Raw genomic sequence first — 27229 nt, 5'->3', positions numbered from 1 at the left:
TCTGGTGCAAAGCCGTTGTCCGCAGAAACTTAAAAAAAAAAGAATGTCAATGTTGCAGTGAAGGAGAGCTAGGATCATGCTTAACTTTTCTCCTCTGACACGCTGTCCTCTTCTTTCCAAACATAATTTTGCAAATAGGTATTTTTCTTTTGATACTTTTTTTTTGGGGATACAAATTATTTTTAGAGACTTTAAAATGAAACACTACTAGAATGTAGCGTGTCCAGCACAACGCATTGACTAGATGTATTTAGACTCCCAACTTTAATGAAATTGTTGTGCTTGTATAGACTCGGGCAATTTCGACCCAATTCTCGACTTCCTATTTGACAACTAAGCCCTCTACCTCACACCCATAGGAGAACTGCTTGGTCTGTCTAGAATATATAGAGTCTAGATGTGATCTCAAATACGAACCCTGCCCTTCAACTCGCCGTCCTTCGGGAGGTTCGGGTGAGGAATTATAACCCCCTAAAACACGGGGAGCAAAACAATGCTTAAAGTCATAGATTAGAAATCGCCCCTTATTTCCTTTCATTGTTTTAGCGTGTTGTGTGTGATTGTGTGTGCGTAACTAATTATGTCTATGATTGTGTGCGTGTGTATACGTGTGCTAGTGTTGACACGTGATTGATGGCCGTAAAATGTGTGAACGGGGGGATTGTGGGAACGAGGAAAAGAAGAAGTATGAAAAAAGGGCATGATGGGTAAACCGGGGAATTGAAATTAGGCTACGGAGAAATACAGCCAATATAGAAGCAGACGTGAATGGGTTAGTGCAACCTTCAACTTGGTCAGTTCAGACTTTGCGTGAAATAGTTAAACTACAATATCAGGGTGAAAGAGAAGTATGTAAAAGAAGTGGAGAGAAAGTAGATAGAAAGTATAGAGAAAGTGTAGATATATTTGTAAAGGGCTTTGTAGAGAGTATAGTAACCAATAAAACTATTTTGGAGTAGAAATAACGGGTGGACAATATAAAAATACATAACTCTAGCAAACTATATAGATAGACAATAGATAACTCTAGCAAACTATATAGATAGACAATAGATAACTCTAGCAAACTATATAGATAGACAATAGATAACTCTAGCAAACTGAATTTAATAAGCCTTAAGGATAGAAGACTTAAAAGTAGCAATTATACATAGAACACTGAACCATAATACATAAACAAAACCTAATAAAATACTCAGAAAGACACAAATATAAAGGCATACATAATATCGCATATGCTAGTGTACATTTATACAAATACTCCTTCTTCCCTAGTGCTATTAGAGCATGGAATGGGTTGCCTGAGCCAGCCAGGAAAACCAGAAGACTTGGCAGAATTTAAGTCATTGCATAACATGGATGATTACATTGACCTAGGAACACGCGTAGGATCATCTTTTTTTTGAAGTAACGCCTGTATTCTATAAGAGAAGAAGATAGAAACTAAATAAAAAGAGAAGAGACGACACTAGCATGGGGTATAGCAAGAGAAAAGATCCCGTGATTACATCTTGTCAAATTATAATTTTAATCCAGACAGATAAGGAAATGAATAACACCTATGCAAATGGATAGAGAGAACTGGGTAAGAATATTTGGTTACTCTAGACCGAAAAGAGTAAAAACTCACACAATGAATAAACCAATACGCAAAATTCAATTCTTTTACTCCATCCAATCTTTGTATATTTATCCACATTGTGCAAATACATACAACGTGATTTTAATAAGCAAATATAATTTTTTTACTTATTGTGAACATGTGTAAAAGCCTTGGTAGGAACGACAATTTCTACGCCGGCCTAGACGCAATTGTGTCCCCCCTTTCTTTCCCCAATAACCCTCCCCCCGATCAACCCCCCCCCCCCTCCCCGTCCTCTGCTACCAATCGCTGTTGGTTCGGTGTGATAGCGCGCGTTGAGCGCCGGTTGAAAACTTCGACTCGAACTGCGAAGGATATGTCGCTGAGAACACCATACCCGTGCGTAAGAGACTAGACTGTGATAGCGATTACGTTGGGTTTAAATCTAGGTCTCGTTTATTTTCTTTCTTTTGTTGCTTTAATGTGATCAATAAAATCTCACGGCGGATATATTTTTCTCACTCCGACTGATTTAAAATTGGAATCAATTTCAACAAGTATCTTATCCTTACGAAACAAAAAATAAATATCAGTTCAGGAGACGAAAAAAAGGTTTATTCCCTCACAGTGAACTTTTCGAGCTATCAAGTTGATGTGTTGAAAGTATTGTTGATATTTTGCCAGATATAGTTTAATTCTGTGAAGTATATCGTTGTGTTTTTAAACCGTGTTCTGTGTTGTTGTTTTTTTTTTTGTTTCTAAGAAGGAGGTTCAATATTGTTTATATAATTGGTTCAGCTTACAGTAAGTATTGTGATATGATTCCTGATCAATTAATTTATATATTATTATTTTTTGTAAACAGAAAATAGAATTAGGAACTTAGGAAGTCATTTAATTGTTTGTACCACATACTAAGCAAAAAAACAACAACAACAAAAACGAATAAGCCTATTATAAGTAAAAGCTCTTTAGAACGTGGAGAAATAGGAACAAATATTTTGGTAATCTAACTAATAGTCATACTTTTATAGAACTTAAATGCCAGCACTTTTTGACACAGTGACGGTAAAAAAATAAACTATTTGAACTATGAACTATTTGGACAACCATCATCTTTTTTTATTGCGTCTAAAACACGAAAGTAATATCATATAGTCCCTGTATTATTTGTTAATATTTTTTTTTACTTTCCTTGACTTCTTTTTTTTTTCCCTCTTATCTCTTTCTTCAACTTCTTCAGTGTTTTCATTATTAAGATGTGTGGGGGTGGGCTTAGGACACCAGTCTTCAATCTGGTCCCTTTATCAACCTACTCTCTCAATTTTTTCTCTCTTCTAAATAGGGTATATTTGGGGCCAGTGCATTTTTAGGGCCACATGATAAATACAGTATTTGGGTTTGAAGAACGTGGCCAGCATTCTGTCACTTGTTTATATTCAGTGCTTAATATTAAATAAAATATGCAGGTATTAAGTTTAAAACGCCTTGCGGCAATCATACGCCAACATAAATGTGAAATTGTTACACTCTGTTTAGTAAGTTATCCTTCCTTTCTGATAATTGGGTCACGATATCATTAGCAGTTCTATTTGCGATAAATAGAGCGGCGTGAGATTATATACAATACATACACTATATATATATTATATATATATATATATATATATATATATATATATCGGTATGCGTTTTCAGTTTAATTGGGAGCCATGATGGGCACACATTTCTATTGTATTCCCGAACCGCAGCCGTTTCAAGACTACTGGGCCGTTAGGTCTAAAGAGGTGCTTCACTTTTATTTCAAGTTCAAACCAGGTTCCTATAATATTGAGTCAGGGCATAGGTTCAGGTGGCTAGGTCAGGGCATAGGTTCAGGTGGTTAAGTCCCCATTTTCTCACACCTTTTTTTTTCTGTCATTTTCAAGAGGAAGAATGTGAAAGTGTGTGTGTGTGTGTGTGTGTGTTTGTGTGTGTTTTAGCGGGTTGGGGTAAGATACGTATGAGCATTTACCCCAGTTAGCCTAGTATGCAGGCTTGTTTTTCTTTAGAAAGCTTAAATTAACTCTCTCCGTCAGTCTGTCTGTCTGTCTGTCTGTCAGGGTGGATTCTTTAACACTTCTTTTCTCCCACTTCCCATTCTCGAATCGAGTTGAAATTTCGCACAATTATTCATTGTCCATGACAACACATTAACCAATGAACATATTAACCAGTTATTTAATCAATAAGTGGTCATTAATTAATTGTTTTATATAGAAAAGGTAGATAAAATAGTTAATATTGAGAGATGTGACAGTAACAGAACGGTGTTTCCCCTTCACTCGATATAGCCTAAGCTGTTTCTCAAAAAAAAGTATTTTTATATTTTGTTTGTTTTACGAGTGGCTTTGTGTGTGTGTGTCCGTGTTTGTCTGTGTGTTAAAATTTTAAACAAGACTATTTAGAAAGTTATACTGTATATATATATATATATATATTTCTCTTCTTCTTCATCTACACCTTTTTTTTTTCCCGATGAGCTATGCGCTCTTGTGTAGTTCTCGAGTCTATACAATGAATATTAAATGTCTTATAAAACTAATTAGTAGCAATACAGTTAAAAACAAAAACAAATCACAATACCGAAAAAAAAAACAACTGTTATCAACTCAAATTTAGAAGGTCGACGTGATTGAGGAAAGATGTATAAGACTAATTAAAACATTTCAAAATGAATTACGTAATGGAAAGAAATGTTTCCATCATTTTGATTTCGAAATATCTTTTAATGAAGCCTGCAGTATTTCTAGGACACAACAAACTCTTAGTTGGCACATTTCATTCAAAACAGAAACAATGACCTTTTTTTTTCCCATTGACATAAAAATTTTGTGTTAAGATTTCATCACTCTCGACTGAGTACATCTTGATCGAAAATGAAATTTTTAGTAAATTGTTTTAATGATATAAAAGTTTCAAAGTAAAGTTCTCCCGTTCAGTTTGTGCGCTCTATGGGGCAGATGGTGTAAAGTTAATTTGTTTCTGTGGTCCACGGTTAACGAGGGTGTCGTGTGGCCAGCACAATGACAAATCGTCTTTATCTTCGTTGAAATCCCGGTGTAGACCTGAAATGTCTCAGTAAAACTCATCTAAAGCGTCTCCCAGATGCCCTCCACATCTCTTCAATAAGATAAAACTAATGCGCACTTAGAATGTTATATTGTTACATCCGGTTAATAGACCCACATCGGGATGCAAATCCTTTTGACTCTAATAACAGGCTATCCCGATTAACCGGATTCAACTGTATAGTAGGATTCGTTTCGGTACTTAAGGATTGGGTCCGAAGGAACTAGCTGGTCTGATTTACCGATGGTTCAAATAACCAGATTTTACTATATGATAAAAACGCTATATAAAAACATCACAGTTGACAGCACATAGCTTAAGCTAAGCTCTAGCCTCTCTTCTATACCATAATAACAATATAATCTCGATCATTCTTATTAGAGATTTGGTGCATCCTGTGTACAGAAAAAGGAAGTGTGAATATTTTTGTGCACTTTTTAGCCGTGCAGAATCAAAATTTTTAGGCCCCTCAGTGAGTAGCTGTTTTTTTTTTTTTTTTGTAATTAGTTAGCAACTATGGGGTTCATTATAGCGTCCTTGACATTGTTCAGTTTATCGTCGAAACCTCCAATTACATACATGGACCAGCTTGCAAAGAGGACGCGAGAAAGAGCACTGGCATATGTATGCATTGACAAATAAAGACTAAGAAGAAATGTGCTAGAGCACTGACATATGTAGTATGGACAAATAACGATTTAAAAAAAAAAAAAATTCTGAAGCACTGACACATGAATCTCACCAATGCACAATAAGTGACGTGAAGAAACTCTGGGTAGACTGGAATATGAACCCTCTAGCGACTAGTTAAGTGAAATTAAAAACTTTGCCGTAGATCTGTGTTGTTATTTATTTCTCTTTTTTTTTTTTATTCTATGTATTTCAATCCAGCAAATGTGTAGGCGACACTGAATAGGATATTCAGACGTTATATTGATTTGTTATTTGTAATGTTAGGGCGCATATGTTTTTAAATGTTTTCTATCTATCTATCTATCTATCTATCTATCTATCTATCTATCTATCTATCTATCTATCTGTCTGTCTGTCTGTCTGTCTGTCTGTCTGTCTGTCTATCTATCTGTCTATCTGTCTGTCTGTCTGTCTGTCTGTCTGTCTGTCTATCTATCTATCTATCTATCTATCTATCTATCTATCTATCTATCTATCTATCTATCTATCTATCTATCTCTCTCTCTCTCTCTCTCTATATATATATATATATATATATATATATATATATGTCTCTCTATCTATCTGTATGTCTCTGTCTCTATGTCTCTGTCTCTGTCTCACCTTTTCTCTGTCCTCTCTCTCGCCCTTTTTGCGCCGTCTCTCTATGTTTCGGACTCTGTTTCTGAACCCTAACCCCTCTCAAAATCTCTCTCACGTATGTCATCTTAAAGGTTTTTGTTCCCTTCTGGATAGTATAGGCGACTTTAATGTTATCGACACACAGTATAGATCTGTGCTATGTAGTATTCATCATGATACGGCATGCTGAGCCTACACCACGCTTTAGAAAAACAAGACGTCTAAGTATATAAATATTAGCTTTCACACCCCTTATGTTTCTCTCTCTCTCTCTCTTCTTCTCTCTCTCTCTCTCTTTTATTCCTCTACCCTCTCTTTCACTCACTTTTTCTCTATCTCGTGTTTCTCTTTCACTCCTTTCTCTCCCCTCTATCTTTCCTCGCTATTTTCCCTCCCTCTTTACCTCTATATTTCAACTTTCTCTCTCTCTCTCTGTATCTTCCCTCCTCTTTCTATGTCTCCCTGTCGTTACTTTGCTTCCATGGCTCACGACTCCCACCTTTTTGTTTTCCTCTGACTTGTGTCTGTTCCACACTCTCGTGACCTCCCTGCATTAAACATGTGCGTGTGCGCGTGTGTGTGTGTTTGTGTCTGACTCCTTAATTACTTGAAAATGTAAATGAAGATGCATCTCGCATGTAACCACAATGCATTTGTGCCCTGTCCACGCTGTTACCATCTGCTTCCCAGGTGCCCCCGTCCCACAGACACACACACACACGCTGTAGAAGCGAGGTTGTGGTAACGAGCCCTGTTTAGGAATTTTGCAGTTTCAGACGTGACAGTGATACCCACGCTTTGACAATGACTGATACGACCAATGTTGTCTAGAGTCTTTTTAACCCCCGAGGGTGATCACCATATCTTCAAGAGAGAGGCTCGGAGTCCAAAGAAGACAAGAAGGTGATCAGTAGAACAAGATGGCAGGGTGGACGTGTTCCTTGATGAGGTAGTTTTGCGACCCTAAGCTTCATAACGCCAACAAGAAATGCTATGGTGCTTGCAGATTTAAGATGTTGTTCAGATCGTGCACTGGCTCTTTTTGTCTTAGAATATGTCTTGGGTCATGACTTTCTGTCTTAGAATGTGTCTTAGAATGTTTTGAGTCATGACTTTCTGTCTTAGAATGTGTCTTGGGTCATGATTTTCTGTCTTAGAATGTGTCTTAGAATGTCTTGGGTAATTACTTCCTGTCTTAGAATGTGTCTAGGGTCATGACTTTCTGTCTTAGAATGTGTCTTGGGTCATGACTTTCTGTCTTAGAATGTTTTGGGTCGTGACTTTCTGTCTTAGATTGTGTCTTGGGTCATGACTTTATGTCTTAGAATGTGTCTTGGGTCATGACTTTCTGTCTTAGAATGTCTTGGGTCGTGACCTTCTGTCTTAGAATGTCTTGGGTCATGCCTTTCTGTCTTAGGTTGTGTCTTGGGTTATGACCTTCTGTCTTAGAATGCCTTGGGTCATGACTTTCTGACTTAGAATGTACCTAGGGTCATGACTTACTCTGAAAAGTGGCCCTGCTGTGTCAAACAGCAAGACCTTATCTGTCTTAATGTATCCACACACCTACACCTTTAGTAAAACCGAGATGTATATGGTAAGAATAAAACATAACATCTCAGTAATACGGTTAATAAAACTAGATATAGAAACAGAGGGGCTAAACTTAATTTTCAGTGCAGGACTTCTCCTTCAAATGTGCATTAGTCCATTGGACCTTTGGGGCACAACACATACTCTGACAAAAATCTTTCTCCACTCCTCTCTGTATTTTATCAAGATTATTGTTTTTTTTTCCATAGGCAGGCCCATCCATTCCTTGGTATTGTCCAGCCATCGCATCGCCTTCGTTTTCCCTGGTACTGGACTAGAGTGTCTAATGTATCGCCAAGTGCCACGTGACGTGTCATGACATTTAAAACGTTTTATTCAATGCCACATGATGCCCGATTCTAACGGTGTGACAATTGCTGATGAAAATTGAATGCAGAGTTTGTCAGGGCGAAATTATATCACCCATTATTTCGAATTTTAATGTTGGTCTATCATAAGTGAGATCTTGACTCCAAGACTGTAGAATAAGAATAGACATTTGACATTTTCAGGCGTTAAGTGTCACATGACAATGTGTGACAAGTGTTATTTGTAGGCTCAGATATATGAGGAATGAAAAAATTGTCTATAATAGAATAGTATGTGGAGGTGCCGTGGTTGAGTGGTAAAGCGCTTGGCTTCCAAAGCTTTGCTCCCGTGTTCGAATCCTGGTGAAGACTGGCGATTTTTAATGCCGGGATCTATAGGAGGCCTCTGATTCTACCTTATTCTAATGAGTATCTGACATAAGTTAGGGAAAAGTCAAGGCGTTTTGGTCGTTGGGCTGACCGTTAACCGTAGGCTACAGAAACAGATGACCTTTACATCATCTGCCCTGTAAATAACAAGGTCTGAAAGGGGAAGTACTAACAATAGAATCTGGAAGAGTAATACAGATTTTTATTTGGTTGAATCAGGAAGAATACAGTGTCATGTGAAGAATATGGTAAAAAAAAGGAAAAAAAAAAAGAAATATCGACATAGAGAGAGAGGGGAAAGTTTAAAAAAAAAGAGAAATGAAATTCATTAAGCTCTAATTGGGCATCTGTCATTAATTTTTTTATAACTTAACCATCTGTGACCTTGTTTTTTATTTTTTATTTTATTTTTTTGTTTGTTTTTGTTTTTACCAGATAAAAACACTGTTTTGCAGTTTTACAGAGAAACTCTTAAACTCAGTATCGCATTTCGTGTTGCCTTTTAGTTCTCGAAGAAAAAAATCTCATGAACCGAAACAAATTCACATTGACCAGGACCTTTATAATATACAAAAAAAATATCAATTTAAAAAAAGAAAAGGAAAAAAAAAACGAACGGTAAGAACGCAAAGTATATAATTTCATGTATTATATAATCTCATTCCATAGCGCTAGGAGTAGGAAAGCGTATCTTGGGAGATCTAATTTATAGAGCAACTGTCGTGTCGACAACATACAACTGCAAGCCTGGACTTTCGTTTTAAATAATATATGACTTAAAATTCAGAATGTGATTTAAAAGTATAGGAAATCATTACGCAAGAAAGCAGATATTCTAATTAACTGTTACCAAAATTATAACGTTTGGTTTAGCTAAGTATACCTATGCGTCATAATGAAGGCCCGCAGGTTGTCTATCCGCAAATGTTCACAATAGAAAAGGGAATTTCTCTGTGGTCATTACCAACGTTTATGAAAGTAAAAAGAGTGGTCTACACGTAACACATTCAATGGGTTCAATGCTCTAAATTTTTCTTATACAAACCCTTTTATACGGGGATACACTCTCTCCCTACCATTTCAGCTGGTGTGTGCAATCGTAAAACTTTGGTTTTCGGGGATTTGTTTTCTTAATTGACGTCTGCCTAATTTCAAAGACGCTCTGCCAAGTGTAAAGATCTGCCTTGAATAAAAAAATAAAATAAAAGATATATGATCTGGATAGATCGCGTTAAAGAAACAACAAAGAGGGAAATACTTAGGTGAAGTATTGACTTTGTGACCTCCCTTGTATCCCCCATGTATTTCCCTTGTCAATCAAAGCCATTCGAAGTATTGATACTTCTGCTCTTGGCAGGGGGTGAGGGGGGTGGACTTGAAGCTCGTTTGCATGCGTCCTGGTCGGGACATTCGAAGTGTATGCGTTTAAACTATCTATGTGTGTGTGTGTATGTGTTTAATGTGCGTGAACCCTTCAGCCCGAATATTGACACTACCAAGCAAAAAAAGTTTAGCCGTTACATTTGCTAGGCAAACTTGTTAGTTTGGTATAGTGTTATTTTAATCTTATAACGTATGTAACTATAGATATTTAATAATATATGTCAAAAGTCTATTTTTTCTCCATCCCCCTAGACTTTATTAGGGCTCTCATTTTCCCATTTATTGTTATTAATTCATGTGTTTTCATTAAGTTCTTCCCCCTATCAGACATTGCGATCTATAGGGAAGATTGCGTAAAGTCATCTGTTTCCGTTAACGAGGGTGTCATAGGGCCAGCTCAACGACACACCTACTTTACTCTCCCCGGCTAATGTCAGGTGGGTGGACTAAAGATCGAGAAATTAAAAACCTCAGTCGTCACCAGGGTCTGAACCCGGGATCCCTCGTTTCGTAAATCAAGTGCTTTACCACTCAGCAACCAGGGAACGTATCAGTCGACTTAGGTGTCGAGGGCTATGCCTTTCCATATTGTTTTCAGTTTTGTTAGTGCTGCTGTGCAGTCCTGGTCAGTAGTTCAGGTTTCGTTCCCTCACTCGAGACTATAGCTCCGAGGTATTTAAAACTACTGACACTTGTCAGCTTTGCACCTCCAATGCTGATGCACCTTTTAAAATCCTGTTGGCTATGTTCATAATTTGATTTTTTTTTCTTCCTTTATGTGCATACCATAAGCTGCGTAAGTTTTGTCTATGCGCATCCTATATATCCCACACCACACTTGCGTATTGTTCAAAGTAAACAAAAAAAATGGACAAAATGTATTTTGCCAACTTTTTCATGATCCTTTTGAGCTGCAATGTTTCACATAAACTCCAGCTTCCGAGCAACACATTTTATGAAAATCTCAGAAAAATATCCGTATTACTAATTCAGTTTATTAAGTTATTTTTACAGACAAATCTTTTAGCACTCAGGGAAAGTAATAACAATTCTATTATATTTCCCTGGGCCTCAGTTCTGTGAGAAGAGCTTGACATACGAAAAAATGGCTAGGCTTCTCTACCACCAAAGCGAAAGCCACGTTAAAGGGAAACTCCGATGGTTTTGACAATTTTTGATATAATATGTGTTTTGATTTACAGATAATGAATATATTATTATTTTGCGTTGTTTTTTTTTTTGCAATAATAACTTAGTAATTGATATTTTTCTGACGTAATTTTCCTGCGCATCCAAAACGGTCAGACTTTCACCGAGTTTCTATGTGACGTCATAGAAATCCAGTCAAATCCAGTTTCCCTTTCATTATTGTTGATGGAAGTGACGTATGCCTAACCTAAAAACAAAATCTCAAATAACCCCGTTTTTTTTGGATATGTCAAAAATTTTCTGACTAATTTATTAAATATAAATGTTTCTAAGCATTTAAATAAAAAAATGGTAAAATGTTTACTATTACAACTTTTTACGCAGAATTTAAATAAGTCAATAACTCAAATGTGAAAAACCACTGGAGTTTCACTTTAACCTGCGATATATGTAGACGTGAAGGTCTATCCAAACATATCAAACTATATCCACATGAAAAAAGTGTTCGAGATGACTCATAGTCGGTCCATGACTGAAGGAGGCCGACAAGAATATTTCCCTTCATTACTGATACACACGTGTCCCTTTCGTATATGTCCAAAGCAAAGATTAGACAAACTCTGAAAAATAAAACACGAAGGATCAGTTTGGAATTTTATTTGAACATAAAGTAGGAATCGTTCACGGGCAAAAAACCAACAGGCAGGCGCCCCAAAGGCAGACCACGAGCATGGTGGATTGATGACGTAGAGGCAGATCTACAACAGCTAAAAGTCCGGGCATGGAGACGTAAAGCCTAGGATAGATCAGAATGAAGAGATGTGCTAAAGCAGGCCAGGGCCCTTGGGCTGTATCTCCACTGGGATGAATGGAAAGTAGGAATTGATAGATATTAAGTTACTTGTTTTTAGACCTTACCTTAAATATGTTCTAAACTATTTTTCAAACTTTAAAAAGTCTCTGTTTTGTAGTATTAGGATTTAAATTTGTAACCTAGATCTTTCTTTACTACTAATAATAGATTAATAGGTAGCCATCGATTGTTAACACGGGGCCCTTTCCCCTAATACTCGAAATGAGAAATACATCAAAGTATTGATCTACTAAAATGATGAACACATAATTTGATGGGTAATTTTGTAAACTGGATTAGGTAATGGACAAAAATCTTTAATATTAGAAGCTTGTCGTGTCTTCTGGGCTGGTTTCACATCAGACTCTTTATTCGAGATTTGACTACATTATCAAGTGAAATGTTATAAGCCCACAAAATACGTTTAATAAAATAGGTAACAATGGCCAACTCTCTACTGTTTATTTTTGGGATGTTTGGAATTATAAGCTAAGCGAGAAGGCTCGAACTCGCGACCTGCATATTAAATGCTGAAGCCAAAATTTTATTAATGTCGAACGTTTACTAAACATTAACGCTGATGCGCTTTGGATGAGTGATAAAACGCTTGGCTTTCAAAGAGTGGGGTCCCAGGTTCGAATCTTCTTGAAGACTGGGATTTTTTAAATTTCGGTATCTTTAGGGTGCACCTAAATTTAATGGGAACCTTGTAACAACGTGTCATGTCATATATTGCTTAGTTGTTACTTAGTTGTTACTTAGTTGTTACTTAGTTGTTACTTAGTTGTTACTTCTGGTTCGTGCTATAAACGTGCGGTCCTTTGTATTGTCCACTGGGGAGCTTGAGTTGTACGTAATATCACAACAAAGATAAAAATGAGTAACGCGTGTATCTTGAAACAAATAACTTGACATAGATAGTCCGGTCATAAGCTAGTAGAAATACATTGTACACAATTAAACTTAGCATCAAGAATAATATTCCATTTTCTTAGAGTCTGAACAATCTAGTAATGAAATCCAATACGGCTTCCTTCTACAAGAACTAAATAACAACTACAATACAGCAGCAGTCCACTAGAATCATATGTCCTTTCTTCCTTAGGACTAAACTACAACTGCCAATACAGCAGCAGTCCACTAGAAACATATGTCCTTTCTTCCTTAGGACTAAACTACAACTGCCAATACAGCAGCAGTCCACTAGAAACATATGTCCTTTCTTCCTTAGGACTAAACTACAACTGCCAGTACAGCAGCAGTCCACTAGAAACATATGTCCTTTCTTCCTTAGGACTAAACTACAACTGCCAATACAACAGCAGTCCACTAGAAACATATGTCCTTTCTTCCTTAGGACTAAACTACAACTGCCAATACAGCAGCAGTCCACTAGAAACATATGTCCTTTCTTCCTTAGGACTAAACTACAACTGCCAATACAGCAGCAGTCCACTAGAAACATATGTCCTTTCTTCCTTAGGTCTAAACTACAACTGCCAATACAGCAGCAGTCCACTAGAAACATATGTCCTTTTTTCCTTAGGACTAAACTACAACTGCCAATACAGCAGCAGTCCACTAGAAACATATGTCCTTTTTTCCTTAGGACTAAACTACAACTGCCAATACAGCAGCAGTCCACTAGAAACATATGTCCTTTCTTCCTTAGGACTAAACTACAACTGCCAATACAGCAGCAGTCCACTAGAAACATATGTCCTTTCTTCCTTAGGACTAAACTACAACTGCCAATACAGCAATAGTCCACTAGAAACATATGTCCTCCTTTCCTTCTCTGGACTAAACTACAACTCCAATACAGCAATAATTCACTAGTAACATATGCCCTTTCCTCCTTAGGACTAAATTACAATTGTCAATACATCGCGGTTTCCGCTCAGACTGATAGGGTTGTTTCTCATGCTATAAGCACCATTATAATCACATGACCATCATATCAAGAACAATGTCACGACGAGCTGTAACATACCTGACATTGGTTGAGGAAAAGTAGTGGTGGTTGTTGTGCTGGTCATATGACACCCTCGTTAACAGGTGATTTTACATCTTCTTCCCTATAGATCGTGGGGTCTGAAAGGGGAAACTCTACTTAAACTTTACCACCGAGACAGCTCAAAATCGTAATCACAGATTAAATGCTGAAGCCAAAGCTTTATAAATCTCAGTTTTAAGTGTATGCTTATTACGTTGTTTGTATTTTGTAAAGCCCTTAACAAATATATAATAATTTTCTATTTATACATTCTAAAGCTTTTTACTTTATAAACCCCTAAACATATAAATTATAAATCTCTATTGTTAGGTGCTTCCACACTGTGTCTTATACAGGTAAGTCAAACGGATATAACTCTCAAATAACGAACTAAAATAACGCAGGCGAAAGGTCAACAATAGAAGTTAGTCGACGCTGGTAGCGAATGTCGAATAAGAAGTTGAATAATAACGAATGGAAATGTAGAATGTCTTCAAGCTAAATCTCTACGTCAATACAAACTGCCTCTAAATTCGTCAAAAGTAGTCTGATTACATCTGTTTATATCTCGCTCTTCCTCCTCAAAAACTAGTCTTGTTTTTACTAGTCGCGTCATTGTCTCTAAGGCAAAACTTTCCCTTTCAATGAATCAAATAGATAATTCCTAATCGTGCCATAACAAATCCTCCCCATTCCACTATATCCTGAGATTTGTACTTTGTAAAGACCTAAATATATACATTACATTACATAATACATTATTCTACCCCGTTTCAAGACGATACCAAAGCCAGTGACTGATCAGGGCGCATCCATTGTCTTCCGAGACAGAAGGAGCAACATAAAGACCCAAACATATACATTACAAATCTATGAACGTTTTTTATTCCTAAGTCGTAAACTAGAATATCTTTAACCCATTGTATCCTCCGGCGGACAACGGCTTTGTCTGCAGTAGATGCTGAAAAATATGCAGGTCGCAACTGGGTTTGCGTAGTCATGCAAGCCGCTGCACTCATCCTTAATCTTCGGAATCGAATACGTTTCCGTTATTATATGCTCCATGTCATAAAATCTGGATCCAACTTAAACTAAAGACCTAAACCAAGCTCCGTCGAATATATATCTTAGACGATCTCACATCCCATGGCATGAATATCTGTATGTAGCCCATCCCATAAGCCAGAGATTCTGTATTCCGTCCGGCCCCAGGTCTATTCCAAATTGTTTCACGTCCCCTGCAGAAAGAAGAGCTGCACTTCTTGGGGACTTGACAAACTGCCTCGGATCGCTACCAATGTTAATAAGTGTCGTGTATTTCTGTTCATATTTAAATCCTTCTTGTCCCATCCTTTCAATCCCCCCTCCCCCACGCCATTTTTTTTTATTCGATCTTCTTATTCTCGTTTCTTCATCTTCCGTATGGTTTGTCCATTTATGCAGTTCAGTTTTTGACCACTTCCATCTGTTGTATCTAGTTCTCTTTGCTTTATTGCCTTGCGCGTTCTTTGTCTCTGTATCAATCTCTCTCTTTTCATTTCTTTATCTCTCTATCACTGTCTTTCATTCTAGAATTTTCTTTCTCTGTGTCCTTATTTACTTCCGCCTCCTTTTCTCTCTCTCTCTCTCTTTTTCTTTCTTTCTGTTTCTCTTGCTTACCTCTTTTTTTTTTTCTTTTTCTCTAACTGCCAATTTCTCTTTTCCATCTTTTTATATCCATACATTTCTCTTTCTGTCCTTCTTTCTCTCTTCTTTCTCTTTTTTTCTCTCTTCTTTCTCTTTTTTTCTCTCTTCTTTCTCTTTTTTTCTCTCTTCTTTCTCTCTTCTTGTTTTTCCCAGTTCTCTATTTCTCTCTTTTTTTTTCCTCACTACTTTTGTCTCCCCTTTTTTTCTTTCTCATTTCTTCATTTCTCTCTTACTGACTCGTTCACTTTCTCTCTCTCTTTCTCTCTCTCTCTTACTCTTTCTTTGTTTCCCCCCCCTCCTTCCCCCCCCCCCCCAGTAATGAGCCAAACGCCACACCCATTGCCCAGTGAACAAAAGATATGCATGTCTCATCTTGTTGGGTATTGATTTAAATATTCCTTTCGTTACGACATATAAAGTCATATGACTTAATTAGTATTCAATACGCTTCTACGAAAAAAAAAAAACGGAGAGTGGGGGGGGGGGGGGCGAAGATGAAAGCGATGATAATAGAAAATCTGATCTGTCCTTTCTATTCATCCTCCCTAACACGCTCTATACCCGTCCCTCCCCCTGCTTGAGTTTGAACGCAATCTAGTAAATCAACCCCAATCTCCTAGCATACATAGATTTTGTTATGCGGGCAGAATAACTCCCAGTGTCCGAGAGTGTATGTGTGACGCAGAGTGCAGGGGCAGTGCCGTGTGGCGTTGGGGGAGGGGGGGTTTGCAATTATGTCAAGAATCTTAAAGAAAGCCGCATATCTTTATGACATTTTCATATTCTTGTTTGCGTCCGGGGCTGGACTGGTTGAGATTTACCGGACGTCTTACTGATACCATGAAGTTGTTCTGTTTTTCTCAATGCGAGGTTGTTGTTTTTCCTCCATGATACGTATCGGCTAATAAGAATGTGTGTGTCAGTTTGTGTCTCTTTGTTTGTCTAGGGCTAGATCTTTAACATCTGTTTCTCTGTCTCTGTCTGTCTCTCTATCTCTTGACATGTATTTATCTTGCTCTCACGTTTTATTTTCGATCTTCTCCATAAACTGTATAGATAGTTAGATAGATAGATAGGTAGATAGACAGACAAACAGACAGACAGACAGACAGACAGACAGACAGACAGACAGACAGACAGACAGACAGATAGATAGATAGATAGATAGATAGATAGATAGATAGATAGATAGATAGATAGATAGATAGAATTTAGTATTATTATTATGTTAGAAACGAACGAGTATTCATTCTCTGGCGCTGCCAGGGTCGAGTTTCGTTAAAGAGAAACAAATCTCATCGAAGTCCCTTTATCAGTTTCCACTAAGAAATTTTCTAGTGATGTGGCAGGTCTGAAGCAGTATCGCCCTCTGACAGGCAACGAGAATGTTCCTAGGAATGTTAAGGGCCTTGAAGGTATCTGTGGGGTCAGTTGTTATTATCCCCTCGGTTGATATATATGTATAGTTCGTCCATTGTGATTCGATGATGACCACTTTTGTCATCCAGGGAGCTGAGGGCTTTGCACTGGGGTTTTATGCCTCCTCATGTGGCTGGTGAGACCTACGTGAGCCCGGAATGTTCGGCTGCACACTGAGCAGATTATTCCAGCTGGAGCTAGTATCCTTGGTCTTGCTTTTCTTCTCTGGCGCTTTTCTTCTGCCAGCGCAGTTCTCTTTTCCTCAGCAATTTGTGCGCCAGTTTTCACAGCGCGACGCCATGATGCTCTGTCATGTGGTTCTGTCTCCCAGGCGGCTGGGCCTATACTGAACGCTTGCAGAGAAGTTTTGAGAATGGTATATTGTTAGTTTGGATAACTTCCATAAACGCTTAATCTCCAAGCCTAGGTTCCCATATTTTCTTTGTTTTTCTATTAATATTATTATTATTAATATTATAATAATAATAATTATTATTGCTATTACTAGTTAAACAAGAATAAAGTATGAAGACTGTTTATTTTACTGTAAGACATTTATTTGCTACCTTACCATATCCTCGACCTGGCGTGTAACTGCTGTGACCGCCTCTGGATATGTTGCATTATTTGTTCACATGCACCTGTCTCTAATCAACAACATGCATAGAAAGTAATCAGATCAGACTGGGTAGGTAAACGTATTCGGCTGGTTCGCTAATCTTTTGGGTCCACGGTTGCTAAAAATAGTCACGAGAGTCAACAAAGGAACAGTCTGGTTTGATTACTTAATTTTGTTAAGAGATCGATACTTTCTTAATTTTAAGATCGATTTTCTCCTTCACCTACTCTCTCGCGATTTTTTTTTCTTTTCGTTTTTTTTTTCTAAAAGGGGCGATGAGGGAGCCTTTAATCCAAACAAGCTGGTCATTGGATAGTCCTATAGGTGTTACTCTAAGCTTACACACACACACACACATACACACACAAATACATAGGCCCGATCATACTGACACACACACATAAACACACACATACACTCAGTCACACGGACACACTGTCTAAAATCAGAAAACGAAATGGATCGCACGCATATCGATACGCGTTTTGTCCCAAAGGATGAATGCACATTATTCATAAAGCTACAAGCGTTACAAAAAAAATAATGAAAGAAATACGCTAACCACATGTTTTATATACCATGCATATTTATAACCTATAACATAATTGGCTTTTTTTTTTCCTTTGGTTTTCTTAGTGCAATTTAACAAGAAATATATAAAAAAATAATTAAAAATAATTATCTATATGCCTTATAAAGCGATTATTTTGCTCTTAATAGCTGATTAATGTTAGATTTTTTTAAAAAAGGAATGTTTTTAACACCGCCACATCCCCTCCACCAAGACAAAACACGGGTTAAGCGAATGTATAAATCTACTATAGTCTTACTAGACTTTGTATCTCATTAATGATTGGCCTTTATATATAGACTTGCAGGACGATGCATACAATCTGGTGAACATTAATTTATTAAACTCTCTAATCAAAAAAAGCCTTGCATTCGGAAATTCCCGAAAGCTGTAGTCATTTCAAGAACGCGAAAGTCCTTTCAAAACCGATGTTGGATATAGACCTAGACCTAGATCTCTAGCCAAATTTAAAAATTAATTTCATTTTTTTACTTGAACAATGATAACGGTCAAACTAGAGCTTGGCCGGTGTGGCCAACAAGCTAGTAATTCTGTTCTCAGTTTGAGGTACTATCAATCAATTCGATGTTGTTTTTACCAGTGTCCAGGTCTCACAGGAAGTCGCGGTCTTTTAATAATGTTTATGTATATAAAAGCTTTTTGTAATTCCGAACTGCTAGTAAGTGCTGACCGTTCTAATATGTTTTATAAATAAAGGACGTAAGACTGACGTAAACCGCATGGCTGTCAAATTGAGCGGTGGGAGTTCAAATCCAGACGGAGACAAGGAATTATTAATACGAGACGTAACTCAAACTGAGTTGTGTTTGCCGAGCGCCCGAGGGCAGCGTGAAAGCCTTCCCCCCAGATACTTCTCTTCCAGATACACTTTCCTAAATAGGTTAGGACCAGAGTTGACTGAGACAGGGCTTGCTATAGGAGCAATATGAATAATTAGGAAATGGTCGTTTGGAACTAATAATTGCAAGCCCTGGCTTTTAATGGTATTTATATACGAAATACCTTCTTTTAAAGAGCCTTTGTTAGTTTTGTTATATAGCCACAAATTCGGAGTCTATTTTAAGCTTCTGACTCCATGTGACGCTGGCACTAGTAAAGCGGTGTTGATGGATGACGCTTTCGTGCATATGGTCCGATCGAGCGTTAGCTTTTGTCTCAAAGGGTTTGGCAGTTCCAGCACCAACCTGTCCATCATGTGTTGTGGTCTCCCGCGGGATGTCCAGAACTAATGTTTGGTCAGCTGTCCAGTCTCAGCTTTTGTCTGTTTCACTTTCTCTTCTTCTTTCTTTCTCTCTCTCTCTCTCTCTCTCTCTCTCTTTCTTTCTCTTTCTGTCTTTTCATTTCCACTCTGAACATGTTTTTCTTCTCTAGCGTAATTTTCGCAGAATTCCATAAAGCCTTATTTCACAAACTCTGATAATTTCTCTTTAATTTTTCTTTTTCTTTTAAGGAATTGGTTTTAGGCAGCGCATGTTTCATATTAATAGCATGCTATGGTCCAATCTCATTTGTGGACCAGTGGAGAAGGTTTAATCTTATCTTATGAAATACCGACGTTACTTCCAAAAATAAGATGATAACGTCCTGCGTGTGTTACAAGGTCAATCTAGTCATGTGTGTTAATCAATGACATATTCTGCCAAGACATTGGTTTTCCTGGCTAGCTCAGAACCCATTCTATGCTCTAATAGCACCAGGGAAGAAGAAGTATTTGTAAATATTTGTTCTATCATATGGAATAAGGAATGTGCTTCTATCTTTGTGTCCCATCTGAGTATTTTATTAAATTTTGTTTTCGTATTTGAAGATTATGGTTCAGTGTTTTATGTATAATTGCTACTTTACTTTTGAGTCTTCTGTCCTGAAGGCTTTCTAAGTTTGCGTGTGCGTGTTGCCTTAAGGCGCTTAACAAATACAACTCGTTAGAGTTTATGACTTGAACTCTAGCCCTTTGATAGGCAACCAAGCGGATTTAGCCACTCAGTCTTAAATTAATTCTTGTGTTTAAAAAAAATCTTCCTTTTCCTTTTGCTTAAGAAAATCTTCCTTTTTCTTTTGCTTAAGAAAATCTTCTTTTTTCTTTTGCTTAAGAAATTCTTCCTTTTCCTTTTGCTTAAGAAAATCTTCCTTTTCCTTTTGCTTAAGAAAATCTTCCTTTTCCTACCCTGTTCCTAATAGTAGTGTCTTGTATTTTATCCGGTATCTAGGATTAATTGTCGTTTTTTGCATTACGCCTGGTAGTGGCTCATTAACATGAAAATCTAGGTCTACACAAGACTTCATTAAATCGGGGGTGTCTGGTCAATGTCAGACTTTGGCATTCACTTTGTAACACAACGCTGGTATTGTAGGTCATTGAAGAATTTCACTGTTAACCTTTTATCACAATAGACATCTAGTCTACATCGTTTTAGAAACCAAAAAAACAAGACCTGTAACATAGAGAAAAAAAATGAAACGGGGCGTGTAAAGAATCAAAGGAAAAAAGAGAGAAAATTGAATATAGGAAGATTAAGAGAGGTTTTAAATTAAACGGTTAAAATGTAAAAAAAAAACTCCCTAAATTGAAAGATCACTTTTGACTAATAAATATTAGAGTTTGCGCTGTTCATTAATTAAATCATCTCTGCTTTTTACCCAAAACTCACTTTTTTTTTTTAAATATTTTATTTTCAATGTTTACCTTCTTACCTTGCTAACCTATAGACGTGTCTGCAAGCGAGACATGAGAACCCCAGGCATCAATGACAGTATGTGGGAGGGGATAGCCCAAGACCGGACAGCATGGAGACAGACAGTGCGTGCTGTACAAACCTCGCCCAGAGCAAAAGAGACGATGCGGACTTAGTCTAGCAAAAGAAAAAAGAAAGCTGCTCTATCAGCTAGCCCTAGGACAGATGAATATACATGTAGAAACTGCGGCGAACTATGCCGCTCCAGGATTGGCTTGATCAGTCACTCCAGATTCTGCCCCGTCTCAAGACGAAACTAAGGCCTCCTTTGTCTTCCAAGACAGAAGGAGACTTATATACCTTCTTTCATACTGTGAAGTGAAATATATAAGGCTTATCTTCGAGTCCGAAGATTAGTGAGGAATACAGCCCCAGCTGTGACCTACATATTTTGCCACTTCCAGGGCAAGCACAACCATTGTCCGCAGGTAGTCGATTTAGATTTCGATCATATTGATTTTATTTCTTGATGCATGAGGAAGAGTTGAAATAGGTGCTCAGAGGTGCTAATAAATTGACATGTATCTTTAAAATACATAGCTTACTGGCACTTATAATAAAACCTCAAAACTAGATGAAGCTACCTAAATTCTAGTTATTCATAGTTCTCTGCCCTTGACGAAAAGCTTCTATTTCAGAACCACTGCAATTTAAAGCACACATAAAAAGAAAAACATTTTATAATGTATTTCTAAAGACAATACCTGCATGATTAAACTTCAAATATAATAAAATAATTTAAAAAAAATAAAACAAAATAACAATTTAAGTATCGAACCTATTGGTGAGGTCTTCACATAGGACAAACAAAAGTGTGTAAATGAAAAAAAAAAAAAACAACAGCCTAGCCTGTATCCAATTTCAAACATAGCCAAGCTCAATTGCTCTATATCTGATAGACTAGATCTAAAAGAGCTTTTGGTGAGAATGCCCAGACGTTATTTTGAGTCTGGTGCATCAATAAGAGGTGCAGCCTCAAGCGATGCAGTGGAGAGCCAGCATATCGGCTTCGAACGGAAAGATCTAGATCTAATCAATGGCGTGACTTTATTTCTTCCTTGTTTATTTTAAATTTTTATTTGGGGCCACCAAAGTCACTTCGACTAGGGACTCCAGTTACCTAAGGCCGGCCCTGGTTCGAGTTAGAACCCCCGACTGTAGCTGAGTTGTGTTTGTTGGGCGCCATAAGGCGACAAGGAAAACTTTGTCCGGGTACACCCTCTCCCAGAGCTCCACAAAAAAGATAGGTTGCAGCAATTTAATAAAATAAATAAATAAAATAGTTTACCAATAATTTCGTATTATATATACCTGATACACCAAAACTCTTATTATTTATAGATTTGTCTCCATTAATTTTTTTCAAAGTCTCCAATTGATTCAGAATTTGAGCAGCTATCCTGCTTTTGCTGTGTTGACCGTACTGGGATATGGTGATGTCCCCTGATAGCCGTCTGCGTAATTTGACCTCACGTGCCTGGGAGTGACAGGGGCACTGATTGTGTTTCTTCGTTAGTACTCACGTCTGCTTCCAGGGATGAACTCTCTGCACATCAAGCGCTGGCATATTTCAATAGTTCCAATTTTCAGCTTCAGGAACTTGCGTTGTCTCAACCTGGAAGGGTTGTGTCCCTTTTGGAGAAGATAGTTTGTAATTTGCATCTTTTTTTTTCTTTCTAAAGTTTGAGTAGCACATTGATTGAACTCCCCCCCCCCCCCCCCCCCGTTAAAAAAATATAGAAAACGAGTTTTGCATATATGTCACGGCCTGGTTCTTGTTATAGGCGTGATGACGCGAATGTCTCTGTGCGTGGTAGATACCTCTTCTGGTACTACTATAATGTTCTCTGACTTGTTAACTATATACTTTCTCACACGCACTAGATTTGCAGGTGCGTGAGAACACTAACATACTGAACTCTCCGACCACAACATTTAGAATTATTAATAAACTCCAGGTCAGCAGACACGGTTTTATTGACATATAAAATAAATGAAATAATTCACAAAAGATGCTGGCGACTTCAGCCATCACAAATTATATGTCCAGAGAAATATGTTCTGAATACAAATCAATTATAATAACTTCAATACTTCAATACTTATACATAACTCTGCTGTCAAAAAAATATCCATAGCACTCCTCTCGCTCTGAGAGTGTAAGAACAACTGACGTGACCACCTCGTGGTCAGTCCCCGACCAGGAGAAAAATCTCGTTCAGTTAGCACGGAATAGTTCAGTGACTACTATTCACTAAATATTACAGGGGTTCTAAAACTGATACATGACAATATATTTAGCATAAAGCTTTGTTGAAACGACGCCCAATAATTTATTTTTGTGATCGCAAACTGAGGTATAGGGTGCATGAATACTAAGGCCGGCTCATTGTTTTTGTGTTTTCAGTCTGTGGGTACGCTAATGGGGATACAATTATGAAAATTACCCTTTGAGTATAATAGCTGCGAGTGGACCTAGAGCCGTGGAGAAGAGCCTGCACTTTGTCAGCAGACAGAGCCTCAATCTGGACGCGAACGTGCTTGCCTGATCGAGCGCGAGTCATACTTTATGAGGCCTCCACGTTGAAAGGTAATTATATTTTGATGAGCAAAGAAAAAAAATATTGTCTGATCAATATATATGACAAGATAGAAAAGAGGAAACTGGAAAACGTGTGTGTGTGTGACTGTGCGTATGAGGGTGCGTCAGAAAGACAAATGGAGAAAGGGAAAGAGAGAAAAATGCGAGGATGCACCCTAGATGAAAAGAAAACAGACGCCAAGGGACACAATTCCCACTTCGTGTAGCAGACGATACTTGGTGTCTGACTAAATATTTTTATACTTAGGGTTAAGGTATCAATATTTTATGTATCGCCCAGGTTTATCTTTCTTTTCCTTTTTTTTCACTTCATGTGTCCATAATTCCCTTCTCTCTCTCTTCATTCTCTTTTATTTCTCTTTCATTCTCTTTCATTTCTCTCTCATACTCTTTCATTTCTCTTTCATTCTCTCTCATTTATCTTTCATTTCTCTTTATACATCCGTCTCTCTACAATTCACTCTCTTTTGTTTTTCTTTTTCACTCCTTTATTTATTACCTCGTTTCTATAAATTTCCCTCTCTCACTCCCTCCTCTCCGCGACTCTCCATTCCACTCTCTCTCTCTAATCGTCTCGTTCACTAAACTATCTTATCTTATAAAATACAGACGTTACTTCAAAAAAGATGATTACGTCCTACGAGTCATGCAAATTCTGTCAAGTCATTGGTTTTCCTGGCTAGCTCAGGCAACACATTTCCATGCTCAAATATCGCTAGGGAAGAAGGAGCATTTGTACACATTTGTCCTAGCATATGGAACGAAGAATGTGCCATTATCTTTGTGTCTCTCTGAGTATTTTAAAAGGTTTCTCCAATTGCACGAGTCTCCCTTGTGTACCACACAGAAAATTAAACGATAATTTACAGTTGGTTCTAACACTGTAAGAACATTTCATAATTAAGCTATAACCATTAGTTAATATAAGTCAAACACATAGAGACATTATCCCAGCTTCGTATAATCTCAGAATCGCTGGCATGCAATGCAACATATAAAATAAATGATACAAGGCAGCCATCCGTAGTGACCGGTGAATACTTGTTCTCCCCCCCCCCTTTGTTTTTTCGTGGGGTGACTATCCGCAGAAATAAGAGAGTGATCTTTCCTTTACTTAACTTTACTTCTTCTTCTCGTCCAAACTCTTGAGCGACGAAGAGAATTATATATATAGATATTTGTTATTGCTTGTGAAAATGCGACTGAATAAACCCTGACAACTTAAAAGAGATGAGTTAGGTTGGTTCCCCTTTCAGACCTTGCGATCTATAGGGCAGATGATGTAAAGGTCATTTGATTCTGCAGCCAGCGGTTAACAGCCATGTGGCCAACCCAACGACCAACCGCCTTTTCCTTTCCCCAACTAATGTCAGGTACCCATTTGAACTGGGTGGTATCAGAGTCACCCAAAGATCCAGAAATTAAAAATCCCAGTCTTTGTTAGGATTTAAACCCGAGACCCGCGGTTCAGAAGCCAAGCGCTTTACCGCTGAGCCCAAGCAATATGAGATGAGATTGACTCCAATTTTTTAACGCCAGGTCTTGAGCTTTAACTATACAATTCTCTGAATACTACAGAGCTCAGGTGACTGTCGTTGAGTCGTTTTCCACATTCTTTGTTTCAACTGATTCAATATATTTTTACAAAGCTCCTATCAACTCACTTTGTCTGTCTGTCTGGTACAAATCTTGTACACGTTATTTCTCCCACTTCCATCACACGTATCCATTGTCGATGACAACATGAGAATCAATTTAAAAAATTAGCCAAATGGTTAATTAATTAGTTATTTTATGTATAGAAAAGGAGACATACAATTTAGCAGTATTGATAGATATGGCAGTAATTGTGCGGTTCTTTCTTTAATATAATTTTTGGTTATAATTATTGGTCTAAACTACCCACAGGTTTTGACGTTGCAGGTCAGTGTTCATGCCTTCTATAGCAATTGGTCTCGCTTTACCTCCCTCGCACGATAGTTCTTCCAACAATCATTAACTTCCTGTTTTTTCCAATGACATCATATACAAGTCCACACATTCTATATCATGGTCTATTTTTAAGTTCTGGTACCCACTTCCATTTCTACTTCATAATTCATTTATTTCTATTTCTGCATTATCGCTCCAGACTTTTTCCATTTTCTCTACGTCATCATAAACTTCTTGAGAAAAGACTAAATGTGGCTCAACAGAGATGGCTGAGACGGATTTTGGGATTCAGTTACACAGACCGGATCTCAAACAGGGAAATCCTATGCCGAACTGGGAGTCGAACACTTAGTGAGGTTGTGACTGAGCGTCGCATGAGGTTTGCGGGACATGTTCTACGTCAAAATGAATTACGCACACCAAGAGTTGCGATAACCTGGAAGCCAAAACGAGGAAAGCGCAAACAGGGACGTCCTCGTATTACCTGGCGACACACCTTCATGGAGGACCTCAGAACAGTGGACACCAGATGGGAGGAGGCTTCAGACATTGCCAGTGACAGATCATTATGGAGACAGCTTGCCGCCCAATGCGCCGAACGGCGCGGGAGGACCTAAGTCAGCTAAGTCATCATAAACATCTATTGTTTTCCGGGTTAAATTTAAATCATTGTGCACTGCATTCTTGAAACGGCTGCCCACATTAAGACCGGGAGAAAATATAACATTGTAGCAAGCCAGGCATTCATTATAGCATTGCGCGACTCTGGTTCCAGGGAAGGTGTGAATCTATTGTATCACGCGGCGACGTTAAAACCCCTGTGTCTGTCGCTAATCTATAATTCAAGGGCGCACTTTTAAAACCCTAACCATTCAAGCGACTATCTTTCTTAACAATCTTCAAGATCTCTGCCTGCGCTCACTGGGATGCCTTTGTTCTGGCGTACATTAACCGTTATAGTATGAATCTGTGTGTGTGTGAGAGAGAGAGAGAGAGAAAGCGAGAGAGAGAGAGAGTATGATTCTTTGTTAGTGTGACGGTATATCAAAGAGTGGGAATGGGTATCTGCTTCAGGTGCCTTCTATGATCCCAACACATGCATTATAAATTGGAATGAGGGGGGAAGCGTCTTTTATTTCAAAAATCTTTCACTGCAATTAAATTTTGATGAAATAATAATAGCAATATCTAATGCAGTTTCAACATATCTCATACATTATATGCGTCAAATGTGATAAATTATAACAGATACAGCTGAGTCTGTTAAGCCACGTAGAATATTTTAAAGTTTCTTATATTTATGACTCGAAGAGATTTAAATATATATATATATATATATATATATATATATATATATATCAACATTTGATACATGCATATTTATAAGCTCGTTGTTTGAAACAGTAAGCTGCATATTTTTAAGAGGCAAACAAAAAATTCTTTTAGATTCTATTTTTTTATTTTTTATGTTTCTTGTTTATTGTGTTTTACTAAGTACTGTTATAGGTTTAGTTTAATCGGGAATTCGACGAGACTATAAATAGACTATTTTAGACGGAACTAGGCAATTATGGGATATTAACCGGATAAGGAATGATGGGGATAATTTGACAGTTAGTAACGACTAACTCTTTAATGGCGTATGCAAGATATCAATCTAGTAGTACTGTTGACATATGGACTGTGCCCCTTCGTTTTATGGATTAAATTATATTTTCATGTTGAACAAGAGTTATGAAGTATTTCTGTACTCGAATATATGTTGGGTGAATGAACCGCAATCCAGACTGTGAGTGATTTGATCTATCTAATAGTTATATCAAGTATCTACATTTATTACTAAAACACCACAACAGTACACATGCTCCACTGGTTACGTCTAAAGTGTTTGTTTTTGTTGTAAGTGTATTTTTCAGCAGTTTTTGTCTCAGCGTGTTTAGAAGTGTCTGTAAGCGTGTTTGTTTGTTT

The 27229-nt window shown here is 37.6% G+C and overlaps 1 protein-coding gene across 6 annotated transcripts in view; it reads left to right on the top strand.

Annotated features, from left to right (window-relative positions):
- The window catches only part of LOC106067685 (atrial natriuretic peptide receptor 1-like), a 486432-nt gene that overhangs the window by 290713 nt on the left and 168490 nt on the right, over positions 1-27229 (top strand). For 2 of the 6 annotated variants that reach the window (XM_056016967.1, XM_056016966.1), the window contains exon 1: positions 1913-2386. The exons of 2 other annotated variants lie outside the window; for them this stretch is intronic. The gene's annotated coding sequence lies outside the window, so the exon portion shown is untranslated. Of the gene's footprint in view, positions 1-1911; positions 2387-27229 lie in introns of those variants that run through there. 2 more of the 6 variants (XM_056016968.1, XM_056016971.1) reach the window with 2 other exon arrangements.

This window comes from Biomphalaria glabrata, chromosome 18, assembly GCF_947242115.1.
Source record: "Biomphalaria glabrata chromosome 18, xgBioGlab47.1, whole genome shotgun sequence".
Classification (NCBI taxonomy): domain Eukaryota; kingdom Metazoa; phylum Mollusca; class Gastropoda; family Planorbidae; genus Biomphalaria; species Biomphalaria glabrata.
The sequence above is the reverse complement of the archived record's forward strand: the minus strand, read 5'-3'. Positions and strand labels throughout refer to the sequence as shown.